The sequence below is a fragment of the Vidua chalybeata genome, chromosome 6 (genome assembly GCF_026979565.1).
Source record: "Vidua chalybeata isolate OUT-0048 chromosome 6, bVidCha1 merged haplotype, whole genome shotgun sequence".
NCBI classification, from domain to species: domain Eukaryota; kingdom Metazoa; phylum Chordata; class Aves; order Passeriformes; family Viduidae; genus Vidua; species Vidua chalybeata.
The window spans coordinates 48,215,973-48,235,374 of NC_071535.1; the positions used below are offsets into that span (position 1 = coordinate 48,215,973).

The 19,402-nt window shown below is 45.5% G+C and overlaps 1 protein-coding gene and 1 long non-coding RNA gene across 5 annotated transcripts in view; one reads left to right on the forward strand and one right to left on the reverse strand.

Annotated features, from left to right (window-relative positions):
• The window catches only part of SLC22A18 (solute carrier family 22 member 18), a 61,352-nt gene that overhangs the window by 13,395 nt on the left and 28,555 nt on the right, over positions 1–19,402 (forward strand). The window lies entirely within an intron of this gene.
• On the reverse strand, positions 11,000–13,902 carry LOC128789550 (uncharacterized). Of its 4 annotated transcripts, XR_008431441.1 has the most exons (5): positions 13,729–13,902; positions 13,515–13,631; positions 13,157–13,228; positions 11,233–11,364; positions 11,000–11,111 (listed from the first exon to the last, which is right to left on the reverse strand). It is a non-coding gene; the product is annotated as an uncharacterized LOC128789550 (long non-coding RNA). The 4 variants fall into 4 exon arrangements; XR_008431442.1 differs by having other exon boundaries at positions 11,000–11,361; XR_008431440.1 differs by having other exon boundaries at positions 11,000–11,364.

A 19,402-nucleotide genomic window follows, 5' to 3' on the forward strand; every position in this document is an offset into this window, starting at 1 on the left:
TTGTCTCTTTTGGCCCATGCCAAAGCATCCTTAAAGGAGCCCTATGGACAGTCCATGCACAGTGGTGAGAGCACTGTGACATGGAAAGGAGACTGTCACACTGGCAGATTTTTTCCGGGTGGTTGCCATGTGTGACATGGAAACACAGGAGGTGGCAACTGTGTTTCCTGGGTGAGGGGGTCTATGGCACAAGAGAGACTCCTCTCTCCCTTGACAGACTGAGTATTGATTATCTGAAAGGTGGTAATTTGATCAGGAATCCCGGGTGATGTTTCATGGTGGTTGTTTTAGAAATTGGGAGGAGGAGGGGTGTTTTAGAGGGTCCTCATCCTGGATTTAGTGTGTGTGTCTTCTATAGTAGTAGTAGTTTAATAAAGTTTTTTTCCTTTGTTATTAAGCTTGGGCCTGCTCTGCTCTGTTCCTGATAACATCTCACAGCATTTATTTGGGAAGGTGTTTCCAAGATTTTCATGGGGGTGCTGGCATTGCACCAGTGTCAAACCATGACACCCTGGCACTCATTGAGGCTTGTCTCTTTCACCTGACAAACCATGGGATAGTGCAGCCAAGCAACAAGGTATTTCCAGCATTGGAAACTTCTTGGTGCTCCTCAGAGTCCTGTCAGTAAGCAGCTGGAGTGCACGGAGCTCTGTCTGGGGATAGATGAAGAGAGGACCAAGGATTTACGGGTCAGGACTAAAGGGAGGACAGGACAAGTGGCATTATAGTCTGGGTCTGCTGTAGGCCATCCAACCAGGGTGACAGAACAAATGGCATCCTCTATTTGGATAGGAGTGGTCTCGTGTTCAGAAGCTCTGGTCCTGGGAGGGACAACATATCTGGGTAATGCAGGAGGGGAGAGAACTTCCTGCTCCAAGTCATACAGGAGCCAATGAGGAGAGGTGTTATGCTGGACTTTGTTCTTGGCATAGGAAAGGCTGGTGGGGAAGGTGAAGCTCAGGGACAGCCTTGGCTACAGTGAACACAGAATGGTGGAGTTTGAGAACCTTAATGCAGCAAGGAGGGTGCAGAGCAACCTCCCTGCCCTGGACTTCAGGAGAACAGACATTGGCCACTTCAGGGATCTGCTTGGTAAAGTGCCATGGGATAAAGCCCTAGAGGGAAGAGGGGTCCAAGCAAGCAGGTTGATATTCAAGGATCACCTCCTCCAAGCTTAGGGGAGATATATTGCAACAAAGTTGTCAGGCAAAAATGCATAGATGAACAAGCAGCTCTGGAAAATCTCAAAGAGAGGATGTTTGAGGGAAGCCTTCTGAGGGTGGAAGCAGGACAGTTAACCTGAGAGGAATACAGGAAGATCATCCAAGTAGCCAGGGATCAGGTTAGGAGAACAAAAGCCCTGGCAGAATTAAATCTAACCAATGGCATCAAGAGCAACAAGAAAAGTTTCTACAGGCATGTGGCTGATAAGAGGATGATGGTGGAAAATATGGACCCTCTCCAGAAGGAAATAGGAGACCTGGTTACATGGGATATGGAGAAGGCTGAAGTATGGATGATGTTTTTGCCTCGGTTTTCACTGGCAAGTGCCCCAGCCACACTGCCCAAGTCAGAGCCAAGAAGGCAAAAGCAGGAACTGGGAGAAAGAACCTTCTGCTGTAGAAGACAAAGCTCTACATGACCCAGGAATGTGGACCTGCAGTCCAAAAGGCCAGCTGTGTCCTGGGCTGCATCAAGAGCAGTGTGGCGAGAGGTTGAGGGAGGGGATTCTGCCCCTCTACTCCACTCTCAAGACCACATGGAGTGCTGTATCCACCTCTGGAAGCTCAAGCATAAGAAGGATGTTGACCTATTGGAGGAGGTGGGACACAGAGGAGGGCCACAAGGGCTGTAGTACCTCTCCTATGAAGATAGCTGAGAGAGTTGGTGGTTTTCAGCCTGGAGAAGAGAAGACTCTGGGGAGACCTTAAAGCACCTTCCAGTACATAAAGGGGATCTATAAGAAAGATGGAGGGGGGCTTTTTACTAGGGCATGTAGTGACAGGACAAGAGGTAATGGCTTTAAATTCAAAGAGGGCAGGCTTAGATTAGATATTAGAAATAAACTCTTTACTGTGGGAATGGTGAGATGCTGGCACAGGTGCTGTGGGTGCCCCATCCCTGGAGGTGTTCAAGGCCAGGTTGGATAGAGCTCTGAGCAACCTGATCTAGTAGGATGTGCCCCTGCCTATGGCAAGGGTTTGGAAATAGGTGATCTTTAAGGCCTCTTCCAGCCCTAGTCATTCTGCAATTCTATCAAATGTTCTCTGTAGCATTCGGATTACAAGCTCCTGACTGCTGGGGCTGAGCCCTGTGCTGTGCCAAGCAGTGCAGGAAATTACCATAAGCAGTGCTGGCAAACAAAGATGCTGATCCAAGAGGAGGGAAATGCTTATGGTGGGATCTGAGGGGCCAGATACCATGGTGACAGTCCATTAGTGCACAGGGCTTAGCACTGTGTATTGAGGCAGCAGTGTGTTTGTGCCATAGGACATGCTGAAACACTCCCAGTTTGCCCAGTCAGCACCTGCAGGTGGCAGAACGTTGTCTTATGGCGTATCCACCTTGAGGGGGATATGCAGCAGCAGGTTTGGAAGAGTAGCATGTCTTGTTATTAGCTATTGCTTGGGTGATGGCTTGGATGGCCTGAGAGAGACAAAAGCCTTAAATATTCATTCAAATTATTTGTTTTGCTTTATCATCATGTAAGGGGTTTGGCTCTGCTCTCCAGCTGCCCTCTTATGCAGAAGCAGTTGCCAGCCTTTCCAGAAATGACTGTGATTTTCTTCATCTCCCACTTGGGGATGTCTAAAGTGGATTTTCAGCAGACAGGAATTTATCACTTTTGGATGTCCAATCCATTGAAGGTAGTTCAGGATCTGAAAGCTGTGAGAGTTTTTGAGAATCAGAGGTTTCCTTGTTTAGCTGATATTACAGCAACTGTTGCTTTGATTTTAATTTATTTTTCTTTGAGGAGAGGGGATTGCATATCCAATCCACTGTGATCTATATGCAGTATTAACTTTCTCAGTCTCACTAAATGTTCCTTTATTCCATTATATTCTCAGCTAAAACTTTTGGTCTAATTACATCTTTACAAAACTTCACTGTGAATCCCTTTGAAATCTGCACCATTTTAATGGGATTTGGTTCAATTCTCTTTTACCCCAGGGTATGTGATCTGAGACATACTGATGTCATTGTGTTTCCTTTGAGTTTGGTTTTAAATCAAGCTCCGGGTAAAGAAATTTGTAGAGGAAGGAAGAAAAGCCCCAGAAACCTAAAAGATTCCTGCAGGATATTTCTTTAAAAGACCCTGAATAATTAGAAATCCTCTTGGAAAAGCCATCTGGGGAGCATCTGAGCAATGCTTACAGGAGGCCAGATTCTTAAATGCTCTTCTGAGACTTTTAAAAAAGGGGAGATGAAAGACAGTAACGGTTATTAAAGCTGAGGATGTTCATGCATCAGATGTTTAAACTTACTTCCTACAGAAGCTTGGAGAGGCTCTTTTCTGCTATAAAGCTGTATAACAGATTCTTGTGTGTGATGAGTTTTTTTCCTCTTCCCTTTCCAACTGTCCGGACACAGTTGGATATGAGACAGATGATAGATCAATTCTTCTGGCTAATGTTTTCCAGGGCAGTCTTGGTGGTTTCAGAAATTACTTTTCATGACCGAAAGAGGCCTTCTTCTGGACCTGATGATGTTGAGAAAAGTAATTTTTAAAGCATTTGTTGAATGACTCATTTTGGGTAACTGGAGGAGCCTGTGGCTAGTGACACCAGGCTCACACCTCACACTACGCCCACATGTGTTCTCATTGCATATGATTACACAGTCTGGGATGTGTAATTGCCTGATTGTAATCTCTACACCCTACCAACAGTTGCATCATTTTGATTTTGCCTGGGTGCTGTGTGGCAAGCTCTTTGCAGACAGAGGCTCTTGGCCCTTGAAGGATTATATAATTTTTTCCCTGTACTTTTGTATAAAGTCAGATTTTTTTTTTTTCTCTGTGAGATGAAGGTTCAGCAGGAAAGAATTTGCAATAGCTACAGGAGTACATCCAATGTGCAAAACTGTTCTGAATAGTAGTGGAGCTGAGCTGTTTCAAGGTTTTTCAGAACACAAACTCTTCCTTGAATATTGCAGCATCCAATGTGAGCAAAAGCTATTTGTTCTTCTCCAGCTATGCTGATGAGAGGCCGGGTGTCCACTGGGAAAGCAATCCAGAGCCCTGTGCATTAGTCACTTACCTCAGCCTAACAGGACCCAAGGTCAGATGATGGAAAAAGGAGTGACAAATACCTACCCGGAATAATCCAGCTGGGAGATAAGGCCTCACCTCTCCATGGGTATGTGCAGGGAGCTCAGTGGTGGCACCCAGTGAGGGGGGGGGAATGCAGGAATGCAAATGGCATGCTCTGACAGGGCAGTGAAGCCATCTGATGGCACACTCAGGCACTCTTTTACTGGGAACTGGGATCTATTTCTGGACTTTGGAAGTGAGCCATCCAAAAGTAAATGTTTAGTCAGCCTTGCAAACTCTCTGAAACGCGTGACGTGCCTATGACAGGGTGATTTTATGGGGACCAGGCTGACCTTTCTTTGTCAAATGTGATTCTGCTAGAAAATCTACAGTCAAAAGAGTTGATAAAGGTGTGGGAGAAGTTTAGTTGTCTGTTCTTGAGAACTGAGCTGCAGGGGAGAAAAGGGAGTCTGCTTCTTCTGCAAGTATTCATAAAGGACATGGGGGGGCTTTTCCCTGACATGGAGGTTGTACCCTTCAAAACAAGCCCTAAATTTGGGGATTTGGCACAAAACTGGGGGTTGCTGCCAGTATTTCTCACAGGCATGAATGGAGCCACTGGGCTTTGAGTTAGAGCAGGCTTCTTGCTTTGACCAGGAGCTGTTGCCTGTGAGGGTAGGGAGAAGGGAGTGCAGAGACAAGCTTGGTTACAGTGCTGAGGATGACAGGGAACAAGAGCCAGCTCTTGAGTGGAACACAGTGGGCCCACAGCAGGGCATTGGGTGGTGTTGGGTGAGAGGAACAGAGGGCACCATCAGCTGAGCACAATGACTTGGCCAAAACCAGGCTGAAAGTAGAAAAACAGATCTCAAGACTTTGGCTTTTGGAAACCTGTAGCTCCAGCTGTGTGTTGGGTTTGGGGCTGGGTTTTACTTCATTTGGGAGAGGAGAGAATTACAAAATGTGGATCTGGGTTCAGATTAACGTTCTGCTCCCCTGGGCTATTCCAGGTGTTCAAATATGAACTTTTGGCCCAGGCCCATCTATAATTAGACGCATTCTTTAAAAGTATTTTCCTTCCTTGGCTCCTGTGCTCTTTGCTTGTCTCCACTAGCCCTCTTTGCTGTGCTAGAGCACGGTTTGCTGGGTATATTAATTGAACTGTTTACACACCTGTTTTCCTGCAAGAATAGACACCTAGCTCCTTCTTTTGAAAAGACAAGGCCAGAGGCTGTAAACAGGGATTATGCTATGTCTGGAAAAGCTGAACTGCTTTTCCATCTGCATTCCCCAGGGCTGTGGGAGCAGCAGCAGCAGCTGCTGCAGACATGGGTCAGTTGAGCACAGAAACCAGCCTGTACGCTCTTCCCACCAGTCCTGTCCTGCCACCCAGCTCAGGTCCTCTAACAGCTGAGGAGTCACCTTCTTTGCAGGGTTATTCCCTTTTATTGTGGCAGTGACAGGAGAGGCCGTACCTGGCATTTGGTTCAGCTCAGATGCAAATTTTGTCTTGTGTGTGAAAGCTGGGGTGTCATCCTGCAGTTAATGTCCTGTGCAGGATAGCTGAGGGGACCCTTCCTCTCTTTTTATGGCTTTACCTTCCAAGGTTAGTTTCTGTTGAAGCTCCCCAAAAGCAGTGGTGTGTTCATCACCCATTTTACTTTTCTAGTCATGGCCAAGGTACATCTTTCATAAAACATTGTGTGGCTCAAAGAATGACTCTGGAAAACAAGGTTGGTAAGACTTGTCTGCAGGGCAGATGGAATTGTCCCTCATGATCTCTTTGGGTTTAAAAGGTATAAGCATAAACATGTGCCATTGCACAATTTTGCTTTCAAAGTATAAGAGGATTACCTTAAAATACGCTGATTTTTGTGGTCATGCTCCCCGCCCCTGAATCCTGCAGCTGCTGTTTTAATGAGTGACATTGAGTTTTACTTTGCTGCTTTGTCTCTTTGCTGAACATGACTTGCACTTCAGCTGGAAGGTACCAGCTGACCCCTGTGTAAGGCCATGAGCTGGGAAGGTTGGTGTGTTGTGCTGCTGGTGTGGCACAGGCCATGGAGTGCAGTGCTGATGAGCTGGCCCTTGGAATCTTTAACTCTGCACTACTCGAGGTTCCCAAATCTGATGAAGGCCTCTGGAGGAGTCCCCCCAAGGCAGGCCCTGGGGAAGGGGCATGCAGATCGATGGGGTGGGAATAGGGAACAGGAAACCGGATACACCTTAGGGCAAAATTTGATATCCAAATTCCAGTCCAGCTAGAAATGGAAAGTGCTGCTGTTCCCAAAGCACTGGCCTGGACTGGTATTACTCCAACAACCTCCAAAGCAGACACAAAGTCATCCACTAGAGAATGCAAGAAGGCATGATAGCAGCTTTTTGCTGCTTGTGCTGTGGGAGAACACCAGCAACTCTGCCCAGGAGCAGCACAGCTCCTAATCACCCAGCAAGCAGTGACTCTGTCATTGAACTTTATGTTGGCGTTGATCCCTGTTTGGCTGCTGAGTGTTGGTTGCAGGCCATGAGTGTTACAAGATGTAAGGGCTGGGAAATGTCAGCTCTGGAAAAGGGGCCTGAATGGACAAAGGTGACAGGTACTTTTGTCCAGGCTTGTGTCAAAACCCCTCACAGAGGAAGAGAAGGCTTATGCTATCATCCTGCTTGCCTTCCCTCCTGTGCAATCAGGCCCCTCTGCCAAAAACAGGAATTGGGGCTTTTGCTGGAGCCCAGTGACTACCTGCAGCCAGTGTGCAGCAGCACAACTGCTCGTGCTGTGCTCCGTGCTCCTGCTAATGATATCATATCAAACAGGAAATTATTTTTGGAGCAGTGAAGCATGCTGAAACCCAGCAGAAGGCAGTTGTTTGCGTAACTAGAACTGTGGGAGAGCTGCCTCCCTTGTTGCCAACCACTTGACTTCCTATCCTGGTGAGAAACGGCTTCCCTGCTCCCAGCAGTGTGAGCAAATCCCCTTAGGCTTGGGAGACTGGGCTTGGTCCAGCATCCATCCTTCCTGCAGCGCTTGCTTCATCACTCTGAAAGTCCCCAGATGCTTTTTGGGGTGGGGGGTGTCTGAACTAGCTGATTCTTACTCCTTAGTTCACTGATCATCCCTCTCTTTAAAAACAAGCTACCCTGAAAACAAAGGGTTTTCTCAAGAATTTCAAATGTGTTTTGGTTATCTCTCAGTAGAGGTCCATGTCGGGCAAATAGCCCATGCTGGAAGTGAAACAATAGTTCTGCTTCAGTCTGATCATCTGCACCATGTGTTTACACCCTGGCTGCGTTTCCAGCACCAGTTTGGTGCCCTGGCGGCACACACGGTGCCTTCACAAGGATGTGCCCTGCCACGCAGTTCCTTTGGCTGCACTTCAGCACCTCCTTTTCACTGTAGCTCTTTCAGGAGTTCCCAAGTGTCTAATGGGGCTTGGGTTGTTTCTTTTTTTTTTTTTTTAGGGGTAGAGTGGGGTTGGGGGCATTGTCTTGGCATACTGCTTCTTTTTCACTCTCTAGCAATACGTTTTCTGCCTTTTCTTTTGCTCCATCACTGCAAGCTGCTGTTCAGGCACTGGCCTCACCTCCACCTGTATGCTGATGTTTCTCTTACCCAAACAGGTATCACCCTGGGCTCTGCCTGCCTCTTATGCCCTCATACCAGAGCAGAAATAAATCCTTTGGTACTTTGTGAAATGTACATTTCACTAATGTACACTAATGTACAGCATTTCACTAATGTACTAAATGTACATTTAGTGAAATGCTGTGCCCCATAAAATGGCATTGCTAATGTGAGTTGTAGAATTGCATTAGCCAGAAAGAATGACATAAAGCCATGACTGCAGAGATGGGGCTTAAATTCCTGACTCTAAAATGTGATGCTACTGTACAGAAAGGAAGGACTAAGTCAGTGCAGAGAAGTTTCAAAAGCCACCATGTGGGTATAAAGCCTTTTTTGTTTGTGGAATTATTATGTCACCCTTCAGTCGTGCAAATGTCACCCCAGAAGAAAGACTTCTTCACATTGGTGCCCTGTTCTGGAGAAGTCCCTCTCTGATTATTCATGACCGCTGACTCCTTCAGCCATGTGCCCCTTTCCTAAGGGCTGCAGGGTGGAAAGATATTCCCTGACGTTGTGAAGGGCAGGAAAAAATCCAGTGCACCCGAAATGACTCAGTCTGAAATACTTATGGCTTTTCAATAGAGTAATTAAAATCTCATGCAGCCCAGTTATGGTGAAAAAGGTGTCTGCCCCGTGTGAGGCGGAAGCTTGTAACAGTGACATGAATGTATGTCAGCAATGAGAGCCCAGGGCTGGGATAATGGGCAGGGTGATTTCCATACTCTATCAAAGTCTTGGTGTTAAGCAGATTAAAAAATAATTTTTAAAGCCACTGTTATTTCAGTTAATCATAACCTTTCAGCACAAGTGCTGGACAGCTTCTGTGTGGTTTGGTACTAGATGATGGAGCCTTTTGTTTCTGTCTGTTCCATCCACGTCTACATTTGCAGCTATCTAATACTTTGCTGTCTAGGGCTGTTTAGTAAATGTTTTTAGTTGAAGATCCAATTATTTTCCCCTTGCCACTTAATTGGTCCTTGTGGCATCATGATACCTTGTGCCTTTGGTTTTGCTTTGTTTGGTTTGTGAGGGACATAACACAGAGTGGGAACACTCTTGGAGACCTCCCAGTTCCATCTTGAGTGTGCTTCCTGCCTTGTCTTTCAGCTCTCTTTCTTTTCTTTGTCCCCTCCACTGTCCTGAAGGGATGAAAGAAAAAGCTTTGAAAAATCTCCTGTTTGGTGGCTGTTTTAACTGGTCACTCAGGCTTTGCCTGCTCCAAAGCCATCCTTGGTCTACAGTGCTTTAGCCCAAATTTCTTGGGACCTAAACTGAAGCATTTATTAAGATGTACCCCAAAAGGTAATCACATTTCCTGACAATAAAATCCATCTCATGAAATGAAGTTAGTATGAACCTTAGAGGCAATGCAAAGAAAGGAACAGCTGCAGAGTGTGAGGAGTAATACAGTAAATTGATCAGTTTGAAACCTCTAAGGTCGGTCCTGTTTCCTCAGATGAATGCCATAGCTGTGTCTGAATGGTACCTCTATTTCTCTGCTGATATATTACCAAAGTGTTGCTGTAGGGAAGGGTTTAATTTGAAAGCTAATGCCACAATTATACTTTGTCACCTTATCTCTGGGAACCACTTCAGTTCCGTTTCCATGACGTTCCTGAGAAGCGTAAGACTAGAAAGGGATTTATTGTGTCTTTGAACTGCCTTTTGCTCTGAGGGATGAGGATATAATTGTAACATAGGAAGGACAAACTGAACATGTTCAGGCTTGTCCTGGTTGATCTTTCCCTGTTGCTTTTTTTTCCTTTGCCCCTTGCAGCTAGCACTCATGACTGGGACTTTCCAGCTGATAAAGCCTTGGCTAGCCTCAGGGCTAATTTGCTCCTAGCAAAACCAGCTCTCTGGCTGGCTGGATGTGCGGTTTCTTTTGATGCCAACAGGACGAGGGTTTGCCACTTTTTTTTCTGCCACCAGAGCATCTGTCTCTCACTGTTCACAACTGTGGGATGAGTACATAGGGAGTCTCGGGCAGATGGCTTTCATGCTCCCTCTGGGATATTTTTTTCCACGTGTTTATTGATCTCTGATTATTCTCTTATCTTTTGATTATATTTGGATTTTACAAGAAGTAAGTCTGGGGAAGAAATTAAGGCATATATTAACCAGACTTAAAGCAACCTACAAAGAACATCCCCAGAGCCTTCAAATTCTATGGTGCTTTGCTTTTAGGATATCATAGTATTAGTGTAGTTGAAATACAGGGTTTGTTGGCTGTGTCTGTAAATATAATTTGTATTTAGTTTGTGTAATTTAATTTTTAAAAATAGCCTTTTTCATAGACCACTACTAGACTTGATCTGAAGCAGGGATTAAAGGTAAATGTGTAGGTACCAAACTCATCACCTGTTTTACTCAACTGGTGCTACCTTACAATTTACTGAAGAGCAGTGAATTTCAGGTCCTTTCCTACTGCTAATCCCTATCCCTGTGCTCTGGCTGGGCTCTTTGTATTGGATTTTGATGCCATTTTGATGGGGATTGGCAGCCATCACATCTATGCCACTGATGTTGGGCTTGATCTTAAACCATTTTCAGTTTTACTGACTTTCCTCTTTTCCATGATGCCCGCAGTTGATCTTTTCCAGCCCCTTTTCCATGACAGCCCCTGCTGCAGCCGGGATTGCAGCTTTTATTACTAATTCCTCAGGATCTGCATTGCTTGTTTTACTCTCACCCTGTGGTTTTTACTCAGTCCTTCCTCAGACAAGTTTCCACTGACTCAAATTCATGCTTAAATTGAGTCAGGGCTCTAGGATGTGTCCCTGGGGCAAAGCCTGTTCCTAGGGCACCTGGTTCTTGTGGACCTGGGCCAGCTGACACCAGTGTGCAACATCAAGGCTTCTGGGGAGGAATTCTTGAAACAGTAATAGGGATGTCACACATTTTCAAAATCTACATGTGTGTGCATCTCTCATAAGTGGTGTTGTAATATGTAGTTGCTGCTGTTGTGTTGTCAGGGTGCTGCAAGACACAGCAAGCTGTGGGTTCCCATTGCATCACTGTTGTGGTTGGGGCAGAAAATGGCTTTTGGAGGATCCAGGGAAATGAAAGAGGAGAGGAAAATTGTGGTACTCTGGTCTGAGCACTAAACTTGCATGTGAGACACCTGATTTTCAAGGCTTTTTATTTCCACCACAGTCTTTATGGGATCTTACTAGGGCAGTCAGGTTTTCTGTGCTTCGTTTCCTGGTGAGTACATCTGGGGTGTTTGCACCACCACTATCCACAGGGATATTATGAAGATAAATTGTTAGATTTAAAGTGTGGGGGTTTTCAGCTGCCATTGCATTAAGTCTGTTTCTGTAGGTAAAAAAGGAAAACTTTATAACATGACTCTTACAAGGACTGATGCAGACCCAGGTCAGGGGATTTGTGTACTATGGACACCCCAGTATTTCCCTGGTGCTGTACAGATGTATATCCAACAGGCTTAGCAGCACTCTGAAGTCCTTGTTTCCATGGTTTTGCCCTGCTGAAAATAAAATTGATGGTGAAATGAAAATGTAATTTTTTCCCCTGTGCACTGAAAAGAAAAAAGCCAAGAATCTCAAGGTAAATAATTTCCTAATTGTAAGTTCATCTGTTTAAGTGGACCTCTTTGGTGCACTGAAAGCAGCCACCTTCTGCAAGGCTCCAGGATACCACAAATACCAGTCTGAAATCATGGGCGCTGCTGGCCACTAAATAACATGGCCCCTTGCTGCCTTCATAGCACCTGAAATACAGGTGTTCCCTAGGATGTCCTGCCAAAGAAGTGTGTGGCCTCTGGCTCTTGCACCAGCAGATGGCTTGAAATGTAAATATTCCAGCCACAGCAAACCCCAAGCATGCAGTGAGTGGGGGCTTCACCCCGCACAGCTACAGCAACGGATCATCGAAGCTTTCCAAACTCCTCTGCAGACAGCTGGCAGCTCACACCTTGCTCACCCCTCCTTATTTCCAACTACTAATTTGCAATTAAATGCAACTAAAAATATAGTAAACACTCTGCTCACAGTTTTCCATACAAGTCTGTCAGGTAGCTTGCTGCTGCTGCTGCCATTTGGTGGTGAGCAGAGCGGGCCTGTGCCATAAGCAGGTGGCTGGGTGGAAAGCTGCCCATGCGGCTGCCTAAGATGTGGTTCCCACTGAGTGCTCCCACAAATACCAGTTCAGCATAATGCAGCTGATGCTAACTGGCATCCCTATAGGTGGTCTCTGTAGTGGGGCCAAGATGAAACGTGGTATGAAGAAAGAACTGAGTGCTTTCTCTCCCTAAGGGGAGTTCCTCCAACTGAGAGCAAAGCTGTGTGAGGCAGAGCTTGAGATGCAACTGCTCCAGCAGCTCTGCATCCAGTTAAAGGATATTCTTGTTCAGGGCTTTGGCAATGCTGGAATCCTCCAAAATACCCAGGATGAATAGACCTGGCAATTACGTTTCACTGGAACAAAATGCATTCAATTTGTTTTTATTCATTGCTCCAAAATGTGCAAGCAACTTTAGTTAATACTGAATGTGCTTTTTAACCCAAATTGTTTCCTACTATGCTAAACAAAGTAGTTGAGAATACCTCACTCAGTGAGAAGTTTCTTAGCCATTCCTTGGCTGGTGTTTCTCCTACCAACTGTGTAGAAGTGAAAGCTACTCCAATTTGCAAATGTGAAACCCAGAGCAACCTCCTTTCTGAATATATTTAACATGCATAAACCATTGTCATTATGGATGAGGGAAACAAAGGACTTAATTGAAGGAGTTCAGTAAATAGAGCAGCAGTGAGACCACTCCTGATTAGAGCATAGGAAGCCTGCCCAAACAAGCAAACTATGTGCCTTCGATTAATGGTTTTGCCCATTATTGAAATTGAGTGACTCACTCATCTTATGCAGACACCTTTTGGGGTCAAACTCTTCATGAAATCAAATCAACTGCCCCACAGCCCTCAGGCTCCATCTTTGCTGGAGAAAGGATTGGTTTTAAAGGGGCCTGTTGTGCAACCAGAGAGGTTGCAGTGGGATGCTGAAAAGTCTCCCACTTGACCCTTGAAATGCCTTATTTGTGACTTTTGGGTATTAGCGTTTAAACACTGCTTCCCATACAAAATTAGTCCTAATGTATCCTGTTTCATTAAAAGTTCTTACTAGACAAAAGATGCTGGAGCCCTTGATGAAGCATGGCAAAGTTTTTCACACCTTGAGGAAGGAGGAGTTGGCTGCCACTACTTGTTCCAAGGCGAGATCAGTCTGTGCTATACCTCTGGTAGGATGCTGCATTTACAGTTACTTACCTCAAGTTAAAGAATTAACTTGTTTTACCAGGGATTACTTAGCTTTAAAATGTCATTCACGTGAGCACAGTCCTGGTAAGAGATGAATTTTAAGTGTCAGACTTGGCTAGCCAATGACTTCTCTATTTATTTACCTCAAAGCCTGTGGGGTGTGGAGGGAGTCCTTGCTTTTGTGTGACACAAGGGTCACTCTCAGGGATCACTGCAGCAGCATTACCAGAGCCCTGCTTGCAAAAGGGACTGACAGAGGTAGAAGCTAGAGTCCCTTAGTGGGCTGATGCTGGGACACCTCCAAGATTGGCAAAATAGGTTGTTACCTGCAGCATCCGACTATCTGCCCATAGTCCTGCTGTCTTACCAGAGTGTCGAGAAGGCACACTCTTTGCAGAAAGCCAGAGCATATGGTGTCTGACTGCTTTTTGGAAGGTGGGAGAGGTCCTCTTGGAAATAGCAGTCACTGCCTCACTCCTTAGTGCTAGTAAAAAAGGCAGTGGCTTGCTAGAAGTCTCTTCATGCTTTCTTTGCCAGCCAAATCCTACCCCTTGCCCTCACAGGAACTACCTGGACCCCACCTCTCATCCTTGGGCAGCAAAATTCAGCTCTCCCCACATACTGCTTTGAGCCAGCTGTAAGTGAGTGAGTGAGTGAGTGAGTGAGTGAAGTGCATCACGATGGGTGAGAAGTAACAGCTCCAGCCAATGCCAAGCTTGCAGATCTTCCAAAGCCACTGCTGTGAGTCAAGACTTGATGGGCTGGAGTGCAGCTCAGGTTACTACAGCAAATCCTCAACAGTTTCCTGCCTAGCTGAGTCTTTTGGAGTCTGAAGCACTGTAACCTCATAAAAGGTGGAAAAAGCTTGAACTCATTCAAAGATTATTTCGCACCACCTACAGCACTCTATGAAGTCAGACATGCTGTGACATATAATTAACGATGTGTTTGGTGGTGAGTCACTAAGTAGTCTAGCAAGCTCACCTTCAACCAGTCTGTGTGTGGGAGTCCTTACCCAGCAACACACCCAAACTGAGCATTTTAATAATTTACCACATTCTGAGCTTGGAAGAGTAGTTTTTGTTGCTTAATTAAGTAATTAAAAAAAAAAAAAATAAAGGCTTTGCTACCTGTTAGGGAACAAACCTCCAACATGAAGGAGAAGGTGCAGTAGAACCCCAAAAATCTGCTTGTAATACTACTTTCTATTACTTTCTTTGGAGTATCCAAGAAAACAGTTAAGAGATAGGAAACTGCATTTTTGTGTTGGTACACTTGATAAGGTACATTAATATTTCTTGGACTAAAATGTGGCATTACTCTTTCCCAGATGCATGTCCTCCCAGACACAAAGTGAGACTTGCTCTTATTCTTATTTATTCTCTGGAATGTTTTAGGGTTGCAGGGGAAAAAGCAGCATTTTCCAGGGAATGAGCAAATATGTGCCTGTCTGGCTTGTGACATGGTGGTGGGAGACACAGATTTGATTCCCAGTGTAGAGAAGGAAATTGCTCTTGCCTCTCAATGTGATCTAGTGTCCTTATCCTTTCTCTGACAAAAATCATAGTAAGAGTCCTAGTAAAGAGCGAGAGTTGGACAAACTTGCATAATACTTCTCTGTTTACTTTTACAGCCTCCAACTATTTTCAGCTCAGGGGATTTCCTGACATAAATGAATGAATATGATTCATGATGCTTTAGTAATCTTCAGTGCATCATTCTTCTAAGTGCTTATCTAATCTCTCCTTGTGCCTGTTCAAACCTTTTGCTTCCACAACAACAGTAGCAACAAACTCCACTGACCATCAACATATTCCAAGAAGAATTAGGCCTTTCTCTTTCTTTTGAATTAGTCTCAGACAGTTTCACTTGATGCTTCCCGGTTTTTGTGGTGGAAATTTCCATGTCAATACTTCCTGCTCCAGAAATAAGCAGTTTAGAAAGCATCATTTCATGTGTGAATTTAAGACTTGTTTAGCCTGCAAGCATCTAATCTAAAGTTAGATCTAATCTGCGTTATTGCCCAATCTCTCAGCCCTGTGAGGGCCATATGCAATTTCCCACTGGCTGTTCTTTTCCCCAAAGCTCTTTTAGTTTGTGTATTCTCAGGAAATTTTCTTACTTCACTGCTGTGCCAGATTGATCACAGGTCGAAGAGCACACGTCCCAGCCTCACCAGAGGGGTGCCTCTGATGTGAGCACCGACACCTACTTTCTGATGCCTATCTCAACCTGTCCCAGCTCATCCAATATTAGTTAACACTTCTGGGATCAAAGCCAGGTGTTGCAGGCCCCCATGCAGAGGAGTGCAGCTCATACCTGGTCCTTGGCTAGATTTCTCCATTTCTAGGCATACAGGGTGATGCTGTATAGAAGTGTGAGGCAAGTAATGCCTAAAATAACTAAAATCTTTTTGGGAATGCAGTTTATTCCCCCATTTGTTACAAATTCATGTAGATGTGCAGGTGTTCAGTGAACCAAGGCACCATTGGGACTGTTTATGCTGTGCAATAGAGAAAAGCAATAACCACACATACAAGTGAAGCTTTGAATTAGGAAAGTGCAGTATTTGGAAATAGGGTGTTTATCAGAGAAAAGAGCACATGAGACTAAATGATACTCGAAATTAGCGGCAGATTCTGGGCAAAGGATGCAGATCTGCCCACATCTTATTGAAGCGTAACTGATATCCTTCTTCCGGCAATTAGCCAAGTGCCGCAGGAGAGCACTGTGCTGGATGGGGCAGCACAAGTCTGGCATGGCCAAGCTGCTCCAGCTGCCTGGGAATTAGCATCCTGCCACAGACATCGTCCCGCTCCAGCGGTGGGATCTGCCGTGCCTGAGCTGGGGCTGGCTTCTTCCAGCTGCTTTTCATTGCTGGGATTCTCTCTGCAGCAGGTGCTCAGTTGGGATAGATCACTTTCATGCAGCAGAGCCCCTGATGGACAGCCAGCCTTATCCATCCATACAAAACACTCTTTACCTGGGGATCTCTGCCAAAGGAGGATTTTCCCTGTGGAAGAAGCCCAACACTTTTTATTCAGTGCCCTGCATTGCCCTAGTGTTTTTTCTGCAAGGCTGAGTATCAAGACCTACCTGCAACCCTGCTTGTGCTGGGTCAGTGACACACACAGCAGTGAATGTCCCTTAAGAGAAGCTAATCCACAGGTGGCCCCAATGGCTGGTGATGGCTGTGAAGTCCTTTTCCTGTCCCATGTCTGATGTCCCCAGCACATGACAGCTCTGATGTACCCCTGTGGTTCCACCCCTGGCTCTTTGCCCTACTAATGCACCAGTCCCAATCTTCAGCACCCCTCCCTCACCCAGTTCTAATGGAAACAGGTCATTGAGGCTGCCCATTCCCCTCTTCGTATTTTTTTCATTCTGCATCACACGAATTTTCCAGATGTGGCTGCCACTAGAAATAAGCAGTTGAATGAGCACTTGTCTGCGGGTGACTCATTCTCACCCTGTGAGGGGCTCTCTGGAGGGTGTGGATGTGAAGTGTCACTCCCTCCTTGGACAGCCTGCAGTGATGTCAAGCTCACCATAGTGAAAAAAAGCCTCCCACTCTGCTCAAAGCAGTAGCAGCCAACTTCCGCTGCTCCTCATCTAAAGCACATGTGGCAAAAATGACAACCTGGTAATGGTTTCCAGTTGCATCAGGATGGTGAGCTCCCCTCTTTTCCTGCTGATGCATGGGAGAGGGTGGCTATCCACTCAAGTTTTATGTTCTGTGTCAAGAGAGGGGGAACACATTTCTCCATGTCTCTGTAATATTTTTTCCATGAGGACAGGAGTAGGAACTGCAGAAAGGAAGACTTGGGGATGGTTTGTTTTCCTCTCAAAGGCATGGATAATGTGATGGGTGGTCCTCCTCCGGTAGTGCTGCCTTGAAGTCTGCTGAGCATTGGGTTGTCTGAGTTTATGTGCGTTATTGTGCTGTTTCTTGCCCTGGGCTGTGGAAGCTGGACTAGCTCTGTACATTGGCATGAACATCCTAGGAAATGTGGGAAAATTCTGTACGCTCAATAAGTCTTTTTTTGGTTGAGGCTTTTGTGGGTTTGTTTTTTTAAGAAGGCTCGTTGAAATTTTGTGCTTGGGTTTTGGTGGTGGTGTTTTTTGTTTGGTTTTTTGTTTTTGTTTTTGTTTGTTTGTTTGTTTGTTTTGGTTTTTTTTTTGTTTTTTTTTTTTTTTAATATTTAGGCAGAATCTCAACAATAGACCAGACCACAATGGGTCAGAGAGGAAATGCATTCAGCAAGGCAGTAAAACAGAGCTCCTTGAACAAAATCATCACTAATTTACAGTAAGCTATGTAGTAACGTATGCATCACTAAGTTATCAGGAACACAATGATCACTGCTCACTTTCTTACAGACCTAAAGCTGGTTACCAGAGCCCACGGTTTGGTGTCATGATTTCACCTGAACTTTCTTTTTTTCACCTCAGTTTTTTGCTTTGCTTTTCTTTTTAACTCACCAGCTTTTTTTTCACCTATATCTGCCCCTCTAAGGGCATGAATGGATAGTGTGGCCAAACTGCAATAAAAGAAACATTTTGAGAGTCCTCTCAGAGCTGTTTAAGGAATCTGGGCTGGCTATGAATGCCGGCTTTATGCAGTGCAGTTTTGAAGTAGGAGTGAGTCACTAAAAAACAATCTGTGCTGTCTCCATGTTCAACTTGGACTTTATTAAGAAAAAGAAAACAAACACAATGCCATTCACTGCCGAAATACACATTGATCCTTTAATCCACGGGAAATCATTGGGAGCTGCTTCCTTCTCTAAAGAATCAGTGTATTGACACGACGTTTAATTGTGCAATTACACGCATGCGTTCTTCTCCTGGGCTTTGCAGAGCAGGGCTCTGTGCCTGGAATGCTAATGGGAAAGCCACTGATACCATCTCGTGGCATGTGCAGCCTTGAATGCAGCCTCCCCCTAGGTACCTGCCTCCATGGTCTGTCCCAGGCTTCTCAGGCAGGAAATCAAAGATGGGAATTTCAGCTGAGTAAGGACTGGAATTTGGGCTAGAGCCCAAAACTGTGGCCCCTGTTGGTTTGTTGTAGCTGCCCTTGGTGGAGGCAGGAGGTTCCGGTGCCCAATCCCTGCTTGGCACTGCCTGGGAGTTGTGGCTGGCAGGTACCAGCTGGGATTCTGCTCAGGCTCCCCATCTGTGAGCTGAAAATATGCCTGCAAATGCCTGGCCAGTGGCCTCTCCTGCTCCTGGTCCACTGCCTGATGCCCGCATGCTGCACATACCTTTGTGGGATTGAGTTTTCATGGAAGTTTTGCTGAAAGCATTGCTTCAAAGCTACTGTGAAATTCTCTGCACATGTGTTTCTACATATAATGTACCTAAATACACCCATATGTACTTGTTTGGCCAGGCCCTGCTTTCCAAGAGCTGCATTTGCTCTAAAGTTTGCCAGGTTTTTCAGATGCTGCATGTGTGCCACCTCTGACTTCAGGGGCAGGTGACAGGAGCTGGAGAGCCTCTGTGTTCTCTCATGTCTTGATTCAGAAACTGAACTGTGGTTGCATTAATTTGGCTCATACTAATTGACCCTGATGGGAGCAGGTTGTGAAGGAACATGGATTAGCTCCTCACTTTGCTGCCCTTGGGAGGTGTGAAGGTTGGGATTTACCTGCCAGTAAATACAGGGGCTGGTTAGGTGTTAGATGGGAAGAAATGCAACCCTCCTCCAGGTGGCTTTGGATCCTAGGATTTTTTAGGGGTCAATCTGTTTTCCAGTACATTACTATTAATGGTTTCAACATCAATTCTGCTTTCCCACCAGCATTTAGGATGGAGTTTCCAGATGGGTAATCTTAGCTGCCAGCCACTTGTCCCTTCTCCATGGCCACAGATAACTAAGTGAGCCTTGCACTGGGCCACACCATGGGTCCTGTGGCAAGTGGCCATCCCACTTTTTAAAACTTTAAAACTCTTTAAAAGAATGCTTTAAATGCATCCACCACATTTTACCTATTGGCTTCAGGAAAGTGAAAAGGAGAGGCTTTTGTTAAGTCCTGGCTCCTGTTATGGGCTTCTGGCCTCCAGGTCCCTCTGCTCATGTTCTCTTCTTGTTTCTCTGAAAGTGTTAAGTCAGGACAAGCTGCAGCTAGTCATGTTGGCAAAAACTAGTCCTCCTTGAACCTCCTAGTCCTAGATTCAAGTGTTTGCTCCCTGCAACCAAAATGTTTGCATCCTCCTGAAAGCAGGAGAGTGGGATTCATCGGTCCCATGCAG